Source organism: Leptonychotes weddellii, chromosome 8, assembly GCF_054177405.1.
Source record: "Leptonychotes weddellii isolate Sample4059 chromosome 8, ASM5417740v2, whole genome shotgun sequence".
Lineage (NCBI taxonomy): Eukaryota > Metazoa > Chordata > Mammalia > Carnivora > Phocidae > Leptonychotes > Leptonychotes weddellii.
Window position 1 is genome coordinate 88,621,504 of NC_138376.1, and position 12,458 is coordinate 88,633,961.

The 12,458-nt window shown below is 40.7% G+C and overlaps 1 protein-coding gene across 7 annotated transcripts in view; it reads left to right on the top strand.

Annotated features, from left to right (window-relative positions):
* The window catches only part of NT5DC1 (5'-nucleotidase domain containing 1), a 137,709-nt gene that overhangs the window by 96,705 nt on the left and 28,546 nt on the right, over positions 1-12,458 (top strand). The gene's annotated exons all lie outside the window — the stretch shown is intronic.

The window sequence follows — 12,458 nt, forward strand, 5'->3', positions numbered from 1 at the left end:
GCCTCCTTGCAGGAGGGAACCAGCCATCTTGGTATTCTGGATGCCAACACAGTGCCTGGCCCCAAGTAGGCACTCAGTAGGTGAACTGTGTGTTTTCGGGACTAGTGGGAAAAATAATTCTCTACCTACATTTCATATTACCATCAATAGCATCCATAGTCATAGAAATAAAAGTTTCGTTTTGTTTATTGTAGACTTACTGTGTCCTAAAGAAAGAAAGCGGAGAAATACCTTCTTTGCAAAGCGCTTAGTAATATATAGATTAGATATATGTAAAGACTGAATCCTTAACATTATTTTTAAGATTTTTCATGTTAACCCAGCAGAGTTGTTGTTTGATTTTTGGTTTTAAAAGTCTCCTGCCTAAGTGTTTAAAAAATACATATGATTGTCATCTTAATCGGACGATACGTTTGTCCAAAAAAGTAGCCAAGATATAAACTGGTTGTGTTAGCAAAACTGGAAGGAGATAGAGTGAAAGAAATAAAAAGAATCAGGCTAGAGGAGAAAATAGAGAAGGTGAAGAGTGCTGCCTAGAGTCAAATACCCTCTGGAAGCCAGCCATACCCAGCGTTCCTGGCCTGCGAACCCTTCCTGCCTACGTTCCGCTGTTTTCTCCCTGAGAGCCTGCCCCTCCGACAGAGGCTGCCGCCCGTGTTAGGTGTCCCCAGGCTTCTCTCCTCTCTGTCTCCTGACGGATTATTGTGGCCATGGGGCTGCATTCCCATCACGAATTGATTATTTATGTTCATTTGGGAGCTGAATTTAGTATAGTGTGTATATACTAAAATGCTATCTGGGCATTCTCTTCAGCTGCATACTTCAGGAGCAGGACCAGGTTAGAAGAAACACAGTGAAAGTTCTATTTGAGCGCTTGAGTCCTCAGTGGGAGGCAGGTTTTTTAAAAGACATTTGTACTAAATGCACCCTATAATATCTACTTTATGACTTCTTTGTTGCTGTTCTTGTTTCTGAGCTCTGTGTGCCTCAAAGCTAGAGAAATCAAAGGTAATTTTTTTTTTTTTTTTTTGAGGGAAAGTGTGAGCAGGGGAGGCGGGGGGCAGAAGGAGCGGGGACAGAGAATCCCAAGCAGGCTGCACGCCCAGCGCAGAGCCCAACAAGGGGCTCTATCTCACGACCCTGAGATCATGACCCAAGCCGAAGTCCAGAATTAGCTGCTTGACCGACCGAGCCACCCAGGCGCCCCAATGGTAACTTTTTAAAAAAGCAGTCAGCACTGGCACCTCTCTGAGCCTACTTTGCCCCAAGCTATCCTGTTTTAGTTCTCATTTTTTCCAGCTTTCTTCTGAAGGAGGTGAAAGGTTTCAAGTCAGAATCATCAGTGAGCCTATTTCCTCTGGTGAAAACAAAACCTTTTAGATGGTGATGTGCCTGGCAAAATACTCAGAAAAACTATCGGAGATGAAACTTACAGCGTATCTCTTTGAAGCTAGCCCCTAAGACTGGTCCCAGGTTTTACCTGGAGGCATCTTTACTTTGCTGTCCCAAGGAAAACATTGTTGCTTCTTACGCAGCCAGTTTGTGAGGCTGTGTTTCGGCAATAGGGCCTTTATTCAACCCCAGGCTGCAAGCTCTTTAGGTCCCTCTGATGATGTCATCATGTCATCATGTGCATTTCTTGGATCTTTCCACTTCCTCTGACATTCACCAGGAAAATACTAGCCGCCGTTAGCTTTCAGCCGTGGGCTTGTGGTTCTTGCTGTGACCCGTGCTGTCGTTCTATTGACAAGCAGACCAAATGGGCCTGAAAACATTTTATTCTGAGACTAAAAAGAAAGTCTACCAGAATCATGAAGACAATGGCAAAGGCATATTTCGATCTGTTTTAGCAAGGAGAACCCTCTTCTGGCCCGGTAGAATAGACTGTTAGAGGAGCCCAGGCCAGAGAATAATTGAGAGGCAAGTACATCATGCCTGGGGATCTGCTGTGATGAAAAAATACGCAAAGGTATTTATATTATCTTTCAAGAAGCAGTTTTACCATGAATGACTTTTGAGTATTCATTCTGCTTGAGAGACTGCATAACCTTAAAACAGTCTCTCAAATTAATGAACTTAGTAATCATTCTTGGTACGTTCTAATACTAAGTTATAACTGTTTGTTGTTTATTGTTCCTGTCCTATAATTATGAAACGCCATATTTGTATCAGGAATCAGAAATGTTTTCTCAAAGGACCAGAAAATAAAAATTACAGGCTTTATAACATTTGAAGAGACTTACATAACATTTGAAGATGTAAAAACCTCTCTCGGCGGGCAGGCTGTGGTTTGCCAAGTCTAGTCTTTATGATCACGTGGCAAGTTTTGTCCAGTAGCTCTCCCCTCACACACAGCTCTGCCATTATTAATCCTCTACTGTTTGCCAGACATCAAGAATGTAAAAAAATGTAAAGACAGTTCCTTTTCTGAAAGATTTCGCAGTCTCGGGAGGAAGAAAAACACACAAGCACAGTTGCTGCCGGTGTTTACTACTGCGTCGGGCAGTGGATGTTGTCAGTGGTTGTCGGTGGTGTCCAGAGGCGTTGTGCCTGCAGAGGGCCGCCTGGGGAACACGGTCGGGTGACAAGCCACAGGCATGCCTCATCAGCAAAGGGGGGACAGTGCATTCCAGGAAGGGAAATAGTATCTATTCCTTAATGTAATACACTTGTTTTGTTTTGTTTTGTTTCCATCTCAGTGTAAGATCTGTGTTCCAGGGTAATTACATGGATAACTTCAGCTCAGTAACTACAGTGTACTCCCATAGAAATTCTGGGGAAAAGCCCATTATTCAGTAATTACACAGCAAAATAGGATACCATTTAAGGAACTTGACCTCTGCTTCTTTTTTTTTAACTATTAGTTTTTTAAATTTTAGAGCGGGGGAAGGGGCAGAGGGAGAGAGAGAATCTTAAGCAGGCTCCATGCCCAGCATAGAGCCCGATGCAGGGCTCAGTCTCACAACCCTGAGATCATGATCTGAGCCAAAACCAAGAGTCGGACGCTTAATCGACTGAGCCACCTAGGTGCCCCTCTGCTTTTTCTGAACATGTTATTTTGCTTTCATAGACACTGATCACCAGATAATTTAGACCTGAAACACAGCTTTAAACATATAAGCAACGAGGTTACATACGTTATGTGTGTGAAGCGGTTACATAAGGTTTAGTGGACTAGGATTCCTGAGCACTGTATTCCATTCCTAGATTTGTCACTGACAAGTTTTGAGCAAAATCTGTAGTCTCTACTCATCTTTAAAATCTAATTAGAATCTACTAATTCATCTAAAACAGGACAGGGTTGAAGTAGGTGATTTCTTATTTTTTTTTAAAGATTTTATTTATTTATTTGACAGAGTGAGAGAGCACAAGCAGGGGGAGCAATAGAAGGAGAGGGAGAAGCAGGCTTCCTGCCGAGCCGGGAGTGCGATGCGGGGCTCGATCCCAGGACCCTGGGATCATGACATGAGCCAAAGGCAGCCGTTTAACCAACTGAGCCACCCAGTGCCCCTGAAGTAGGTGATTTCTAAGGCCCCTTCCAGTTCTAGATGCCGTAACTATAATTAGACAGAGTGCGTGTCAGTAGATACTTTTTTCCTCTGTGGAAATCTAACTTGATTTGTCCAAATCTCAGACTCTCACTTACTTGAATTCCCATCAATCCCAAAGGCCTTGAACTGTGATAACTATGTAGTAGTATACCATATGCCAAAAAAAAGGGGGGGGACTTACGGTGTCCTTGAACTTACAGCGTGCCCAAATGCTATACCCCTGGAGAGGGAGTATCGCACAGGTTCTGAAAGGGGACTGGCTGCGTTCACATCCTGGCTCTGCCACATTCTGGTTTGTAACGTTGGTCAGGTTCCTTAGCCTCTCCGTATCTCAGTTTCCTCAACTGCAAAGTGGGAACAATAGCGGTCCCACCTCACAGGATTGTTACTATAAGTATTAAATACAGTCATAGTTGTAAATGTCTTAGAATTGTGTTTGGCAGAAATAAGCACTCAAAGTATGTCAGTTATTATTATAAATAAGATAACTATATATAAGTCCATTTATAAGATTTGATATTAAAATGTTTTAAAATAAATGGTAGTGCCATTGGAAATTGCTCAAATATGATGGTGAACAAAAAAACGCAGGTAAGAAACGATATGCGATATGCTTAAAATTGCCATAAAGTTACGTTTGCATAGAGCATATCCTAGTAGGAATCATACCAAAATATTTGTATGTTTGGTAGCTGGTCTGAAAAGAGAGCCTCTAATGAATTATGCCTCCCAGACTTTACACGCTTCTGTTTTCTTTTCATTAAAAATGAGCTGGCTCCATCTAATCAGTAAAATGCAGCAGAAATGACCCTCTAAGACTTCTAAGGGTATGTCATAAGAGTCCTTGCAGCTTTTACTTTAGTATTTTGGGGCAAGCCCAGCTTATCCCGAGACTGACACGCTGTGGTAAAGCCCGGGCTAGCTGAGGAGCAGGGCTGTTTGCCAGCCCTCATTCTTCCCGCCATCCCAACCTGGGTGCCAGACAGCCGGTGAAAAATCCTTAGATGATTCCAGACCCAGTGACATTTGACTGACACACCCCCAAATGAGAGCCACCCAGCTGAACACTGAACTCCGTCAACCCTCAAAACCATGAGGTAGGATAATGTACTGCTGTTTTAAGTAAACTGCTGTGTGTGAGCTGGGTTTTATACAGCAGTAGAAAACCCAATATAATGAATTTTCTATACCAAGAATGTATCGTTTAATAAAATCAGTAATTTAATCTCTTTAAATAATGTTGTTTTCAACAACAGTGTAGTTTCAACGTTAAGAGTATTATTTCTTATATATGTTTTTAAGTTGTGCATTTGGTCATTTCAACCTACAAATTAATAAGAACAATACTTTAGCCACCCTAAATAAATGTAAGTTTATGGGACTTTATACATGTAACAAAGTACAGGGTGGCCCAGGAATTACATTTATTTGTGTAGAAATTCTCTATCAACTATTACAGAGAGTCTCCTTTTTTCTAAGACCTAGGTATAAGATTTCTCTCAACAATGACAAAGGGGCATATTGAATGCTTTTTTTTTTTTTATTGGACTGCTCTCGTCTGGGAAATCTAAATCTGTGGTTCTTAACTTCTCAGGAGTCACGTGTCCCCAGCCCCAGGAATCTGATGTAAACTAGAGCACCTGAACCTGCTCTGCTCCCTCAGACACACACAGATACAGGGAGGAGCACCATGTTACAGACAGTGTTAGGATTTCCTTCACCCACTGAAGCCCATGTATGTATGATGGGTTAAGAATCTGGTCTTGGGGGGGGCGCCTGGGTGGCTCAGTCGTTAAGCGTCTGCCTTCGGCTCAGGTCATGATCCTAGGGTCGTGGGATCAAGCCCCGCATTGGGCTCCCTGCTCCGCGGGAAGCCTGCTTCTCCCTCTCCCACTCCCCCTGCTTGTGTTCCCTCTCTAGCTGTGTCTCTCTGTCAAATAAATAAATAAAATCTTTAAAAAAAAAAGAATCTGGTCTTGGGGTGGGGTAGGGGGCTCAACAGGTTGAGTGTCTGATTCTTGATTTTGGCTCAGGTCATGATCTCGCGGTCCTGGAATTGAGCCCCACATCAGACTCCCTGCTCAGCAGTGAGTCTGCTTGTCTCCCTCGCCCTTTGCCCCTCCCCCCATTTGTGCACATTCTCTCTCTCTCTCTCTCAAATGAAGAAATAAATCTTAAAAGAATTCTGATCTAGGGCATTATTATTCCTCAAGACTCCTTAAGCAGTATTGCAGAATATTACACACAGATCCTATGTAGTTGTGTTTGCTATATTAGATATTAACACTTTTCTATTTTATCGTCCATAATTCCAAGTTTTATATTACAAAAGTACAACCTCTGCCAGAATAATTATCTGAACTAAAATGGCCCACTAATTTAAAACTTTAGTATTTTTTGCCTTTTCTTTTCCTTTCTTTTATTTATTTATTTATTTTTATCAACTTGGAGTAACTGGCCAGGTGGCATTTTACAAAAACAGACAGAGGATACAACTGATGCAGGCCCAATTTGGGTGGAAATGTGTGGTGGAAAACAGAGTAACACCTCAGGAAAAGAACTGCTTCTACAAGTTCTGGGGGTCCTGGGTGCAGATGTGGCAGAGACTTAATACCTCTAGCAGGCTTCCCTGTTTGTATCAGACCCTGTGAGACCAGATACTGAACCAGTAATTCTTTGTGACTATAATCCTTATGTGTGTTCGGAAGTTGAGTTCCTCCTAGTTAGCACTCATAGTTCTGGGAGTTAGAGCCCCGACACTTAAGTTCATCTGACTTGCTCCTCACGGCGTGGTGGTCTCAGACTAGTTGCACTTTTTACGTGGCCCCGGCTTCCAAGAGACAGAAAGTTAGAGTTTCCCGGCCAGTTAAGGGCCATACCTGGAACTAACACAGTGTCGCTTGTCCCACGTTCTATTGGTCAAAGCAATAAAAGGCCTGCCCACATTCAAAGGATTGGAGTGGTCAGCTCCCAACTCCGGACACGTGTGAAGTGGGCAAGACTGCTGCAGCCATCTTGGGAACTCGGTCCATACACATCTTTTCCTGGATATGATACTTAAAGCAGTAATACTTAAATACTAAGGACTATCAGCTGGTGTGGGAAATTGTTAGAAATGCACATTTTCAAACTCCACCCAGACATACTGAATCAGAAACTCTGGGGGTGTTTCAGCTAGCCTTCTGGGTGATTCTAACGTACCCTAAAGCTTCAGAATCACTACTCTACATAAGTCCTGAAAGAATTGAAAGACTCCTTGAAATCACTTTTTGGGAAAGATTGTATACATAAAGCAGAGATACGTATCAGAGGAGGAGAGACGCTGTGGAAATGGGAGTTCATTGTGACTAAAGTTCTCTGGCTGTGACATCACCATGGAGGTGTAGATGCAGGTATAGACTAAGATGAAAATGGTCCGTCCAAGCCACCGAGTTCAAAGGTTTGCGAATGTCTGATTGGCCAGGTGTGAATCTCTGGAGCCTATCGGCGATCTCTAGGATGGGACACGGGAATGGATGTTTGTTGCGCATGCTCAACAGGTTTCACTGTGCTCCCAGGTTTGGGAATCACAGAGTAAGGCATCATAACCTGCTACCTGCTCTATTCCCCTATCAGGTCAAATGGACCAAGCCAATCTTCCTTAGCACTGTCTGTATTCTTGCATTTCAGTGTTCAGCCGTCATATCCTTCCCGTTCTCTTCGTTCTCGTCCCTCGCACAAGCTTTCTCTATCAGACAAGGTCTGATCCAGTGTTCATGCCTGCATGTGACATCACACATCAACAGCAACTAATATGGACTGATTGCTTATTACGTACAAGGCTCTGTGTTAGGTGATAAAGTAATGGAGAATTAAGAAGCCCTTGTCCTCTGAGAGCCTATGATATACAGTGCAGCAGGCAGGATATACAGGTAATAATAGCAAGAGTTCTAGTTCTTAGATCTTAGAGCAGTAATCCTTAAAATTACTTGGGGAGCTTTAAAAAAATACCAATGTCATCACCCCAGCCCAGACCAATTAAACCAGAATCTTTTGAGTAGGGCACAGATACAGAGATAGAAGTCAAATACTATAAATTTTATAAATTATGTTTTTCAATATATTATATACTTCATTTTCCGGTTCTTATGCGTTGTCCTTTTCCAAACATTATATTTAGCATGTAGATTTTCACTTTATTCCATCTAGATACTCTAGATTTCTTTACTTAACAAATATATTAGATAGAAACAAACCAAATAGGGACCATAAACAGGAAATCTGTCCTAATATTAAATTTGTTTCATCTTTGCCCTCTGTAAATAAAAGTAATTTAGATCATAGTTAACCTATCGCTTATCTCATCCTTCAAAAAATATTTTAGGATCACTTGGCCCAAAATAAAGTATATATATGTATATTTCAGAAAATTCATTCTGTCATCTCTTACAGCAAGTATATTTAAACAGTTTAGAGATAAACATTTTAGCTGTTCACTAGCATGCTGTTCTATAACTTGTAAAGGTTGTAAACATTTCTGTCTCTCTTGTATTATGTTCTACAGTAGAAACACCAACAGACCTTAATTGGAGTCTGATGGTGGAGGTGTTGGCATCCCGGCATCTCTAATCCCCTTGGCCAAGAGCTTTGAAAACTCCAGCCACAAAATCACACAAACAGTAGGGACACAGTTAACAAGAAAAAATGCTTGCTTATTCCGTGACGACAGAAAGAGTGATGTGGCACAATTGTCTGTTAAAATTAAAAAGTATATTTTTTAATATTCAAATTGTACTTCTTTTTTTAACCACAGGAGGTCCCTAAATCCTCAGTCACGTTTTGATACATGCAGGCCATTTTATGTGCATGTCAGACTGTTGAAACACTTTGCTATTATTTTCATGACTATATTAACCAAGTTTTTAATATAAGAGAGGTAAACTTCTATTCTTTAGAACTAGCTTGTTAAAAAATGTACTTTTAATCCCATCTGGTTACAGAAAATACCAGCATCTAAGGAGATAAGAGGGGTGGAAAGGCCAGGAAAATGAGTTACATAAAGTGGCCGTGAAATAGAATTCCTTTGAAGTTAAGTGAAAACACAGGCTACTTTGTGAGTTGACAACAAACAAGACCATTCCTTTCTTTCTGCCTTAGGTCTAAATTCCCTGTCTTGTCCAGTCAATGTTAACCTATCAGTATAAGAATATAATTAAACATGATTATTTTTTTCAATAGGGGTTAAAAAAAAAGAAGGTACTCTAGATAGGATGACTTTGACAGGGCATGAATAATATAGTTTGTTGTCACAGGTTATATGTTACAAATAATATTATTACTTTAATTTTAAGTAAACAAATATTCCTGTGTCTGCCCCCACACTGATTTAAGTGGTCATTCATTGAGTGACTGCTCCGTGCCAAGCAGAAAGACAGGCTCACTACGTTTAGGAGTTTACAGTCACTTCAGGGAGATAATTTAATGGACAATTATAATCCAGTGTAGTATGTTCACCCTAACTCCTTTGATTTAGTAGCTTCATTTATTTCAATAAAAATATGAGTCTGGTGCTCGCTTCGGCAGCACATATACTAAAAAATATGAGTCTGTATTATAGACAACAGTACTATATTATAAACTTCAAAATTGCTAAGAGACTTGATCTTAATTGTTCCCACCACAAAAAAGGAAATCACAGAGGTATTAGCAAACACTAGGGTAGTAATCATATTGCAATATGTAAATATAGCAAATCAACCCATTGTACATCTTAAGCTTACACAATGCTATATGTCAGTTATATCTCAATAAAAATAAATTTTAAAAAAGATGAGTGTGTACTTGTGTAATTATATCTATTCCTTTAATGATTTGAGGTTACAAGAGAATGAAAATATATTCCCCAGTAGTCAGTGATCATTTATAATAAGAGCAACCCATAATCTACCATTGGGTATCTGTTTGTACAGGACTTGGAGATTTTAGTTTGTTCATTTTAATCTGGCTTATGAACAAAATGAGAACACCCGTATTATTGCCTCAGGGAATAATGTTCTCTTACTAAAGTATTATGTGTGCACGCTTTTAGGTCGTTTATTAAAGAAAACTAATAAAACCAATTTAGGCAAGAATTTTCAAATACAGTATTTAAATGTATGTACTTTATTTTTTTATTCATTTGGAAATGGAATAGTTTTGTAGCAGTAATTTAAATTTTGATCACTAGATGGCACTAAACACATACAGCTATGGAAAACAGCCTTTTCTCAGCTGCTGGTTCTGAAAACACACACTTAAGTATGTAAATGTTTTCAGCATTATATACCACAAATCTTTTGTTATCTATCCCATAATATTTCTATTGCTACAAAAGCTTTGTTTTTCTGGGTGAAAGAATTTCACGTATGACTCCCTTAGGTGTAATAAATTCTGAGACTCAGCCTCTGCCATTTATTTGGATAGTCATTCCTCAAACTATTCTGTTCTTAGCTATTTGATTTTATTATTTTCTCTTTCATAAATTAGCCCTTTCTTACTAGTACCTTCTCTGAAAAACAGATTTTTTTAAGGGTCACTACTTAGTTGTACTATATTAAGAGATCCTAGGGATTTACACAGTGTACCTGTAGGGCAAAATACAAGAAGAGCGTGGACTTTGTTTTTGTTCTCGGTCTCCTGATGTCTGAATATTATTCTTACATTGTAACATGGTTGTTTTTTTCTTTTTCTTTTTTTCTTTTTTTTTTTGGTCTGGTTGTGATTAATACTTGCAGTATATCGGGTTCTGAATAGATACCGAATAGAGAAGCTATAGGCTGCAAACAATAGATATCCTTGATATTTAAGCTGCTGTTAAATTGAGTTATGTGACCAGAAGTCCACAGTTGGGGGGGGGGGATGTTCAGCGGTGGTTAGTTAATTCAGTCTCTTAATTAGAGATCTAATGAGGTCATCAGGGACCCAGGTTCCTTTCAGATTTCCACTTGGCCATCCTGGTTCTGTCAGACTTGGGCTTTGTGCTGGGGATGGCTGCAGTTCTAGGCAGGATGTGGAAGCCAAGTCCAGAGTGGAAGAGGGGATGAATACTCTGCTATGTAGATTTCTTCTCCGCTGCCTTACAGGACTCCAGAGACCCCCAGCAGAGTTCTCAGGTCCCGTTGGCCAGGCCTGGGTCTCTTGGACTTCCTAAACAATCCAGTGCAGGGGGAAGGAATTCCCACGACAGGTTAGACTGACAGAGACCCATGCCCTCCCTGAGCACCCAGCCCCTCAGAGGAGGATGAAACCTCAAAGAAAATCAGTAGCTCCAGCAGAGAAGAAGGCGGGAGGGTGGATTTGGGCAGGCAGACAACAGTGTTTGTTACCATTTCTGGTTTTGTTGCATTTTGTATTTTTGCTTAGAGACTCTTCTTTCTCCTGGTTTCTTGAAATGTTACTTTCATAACTGTTATTTTAAGTGCGTGAGACTGTACAGAATTACAGGAATAGCCCTTATCTGTGCTAGAGCTTAGTGTTCATTACAAGCTCTTTCTCCTGTGGTTTTGTTTATGCTTGTGTCCTTTTCTTAGCAGTTTAAAGAAAGCAGGAACTTGGGTTCTCTCTATCTGCTTACTAATGCTAGCCCCCAGAGAATAGTATCTCGAAAGTACTTTATGAATCTAGTAGCGTTTCAGGCAAATCTGCAGTTGTCTGCTAAGTACACACAACTTTGAAGGCACCGTGTCAAGCACTGCGGGTGCGTCTGACCAGAACTTCTGGAGGTCTTGGCAGCATCTGCCTCAGAGCTCAGACTGACCCCTGTCGGCTCTGAAGACTCCGAGGGGCAGAGCCAGCAGGCCCACCTCGGTGATGAGAAGCCCGTCAGCTTTTGCTGTCCGTGCAGTGCCTTCTGGCCTTTTCCATTTGACATCCCAGCACCTCTCGGAGGCTGTAATAGACTGGCCTTCTGGTCTGAGTTCCATCTGAAACTCTCCTGTGACTCTGAGGAACCCAGCTGCCCTCTCGGTTGCTTCACGCCAACGACACCTTTCTGGTGCATTGTCTGAATATTTATTTGTCATTTGTATTCAGCAAATAATTTGTTGAATGATTGAAAGAATATTTATTCATTGACATTTCAAATGCTGTAAGGTTTTCTCTGATTTAAAACTGATCATGTTGTGTTATCTGTTCTAATAGTTTATCAGTTCCTATCAAATAACCAACAGGCATTCTCAACTGGCATTCTCAATCATTGTGTTCTTAAGGAAAGAACAGGAAGTATTCTTTTTTTTTTCATTTTATTTTATTATGTTATGTTAATCACCATACATTACATCATTAGTTTTTGATGTAGCGTTCCGTGATTCATTGTTTGCATATAACACCCAGTGCTCCATTCAGTACGTGCCCTCTTTAATACCCATCACCGGGCTAACCCATCCCTCACCCCCCCTCCCCTCTAGAACTCTCAGTTTGTTTCTCAGAGTCCATAGTCTCTCATGGTTCGTCTCCTCCTCCAATTTCCTCCCCTTCATTTTTCCCTTCCTACTATCTTCTTTTTTTTTTTTTAACATATAATTATAGTAATACTTGTTTCAGAGGTACAGGTCTGTGATTCGTCAGTCTTACACAATTCACAGTGCTCACCATAGCACATACCCTCCCCAATTTCTATCACACAGCCACCCCATCCCTCCCACCCCCCACCACTCCAGCAACCCTGTTTGTTTCCTGAGATTAGGAATTCCTCTATCAGTGAGATCATATGACACTTGTCTTTCTCTGCTTGACTTATTTCGCTTAGCATAATACCCTCTAGTTCCATCCACGTCATTGCAAATGGCAAGATTTCATTCCTTTTGATGGCTGCATAATATTCAATTGTGTGTGTGTGTGTGTGTGTGTATATATATATATATGTATACATATATATATATATACCACATC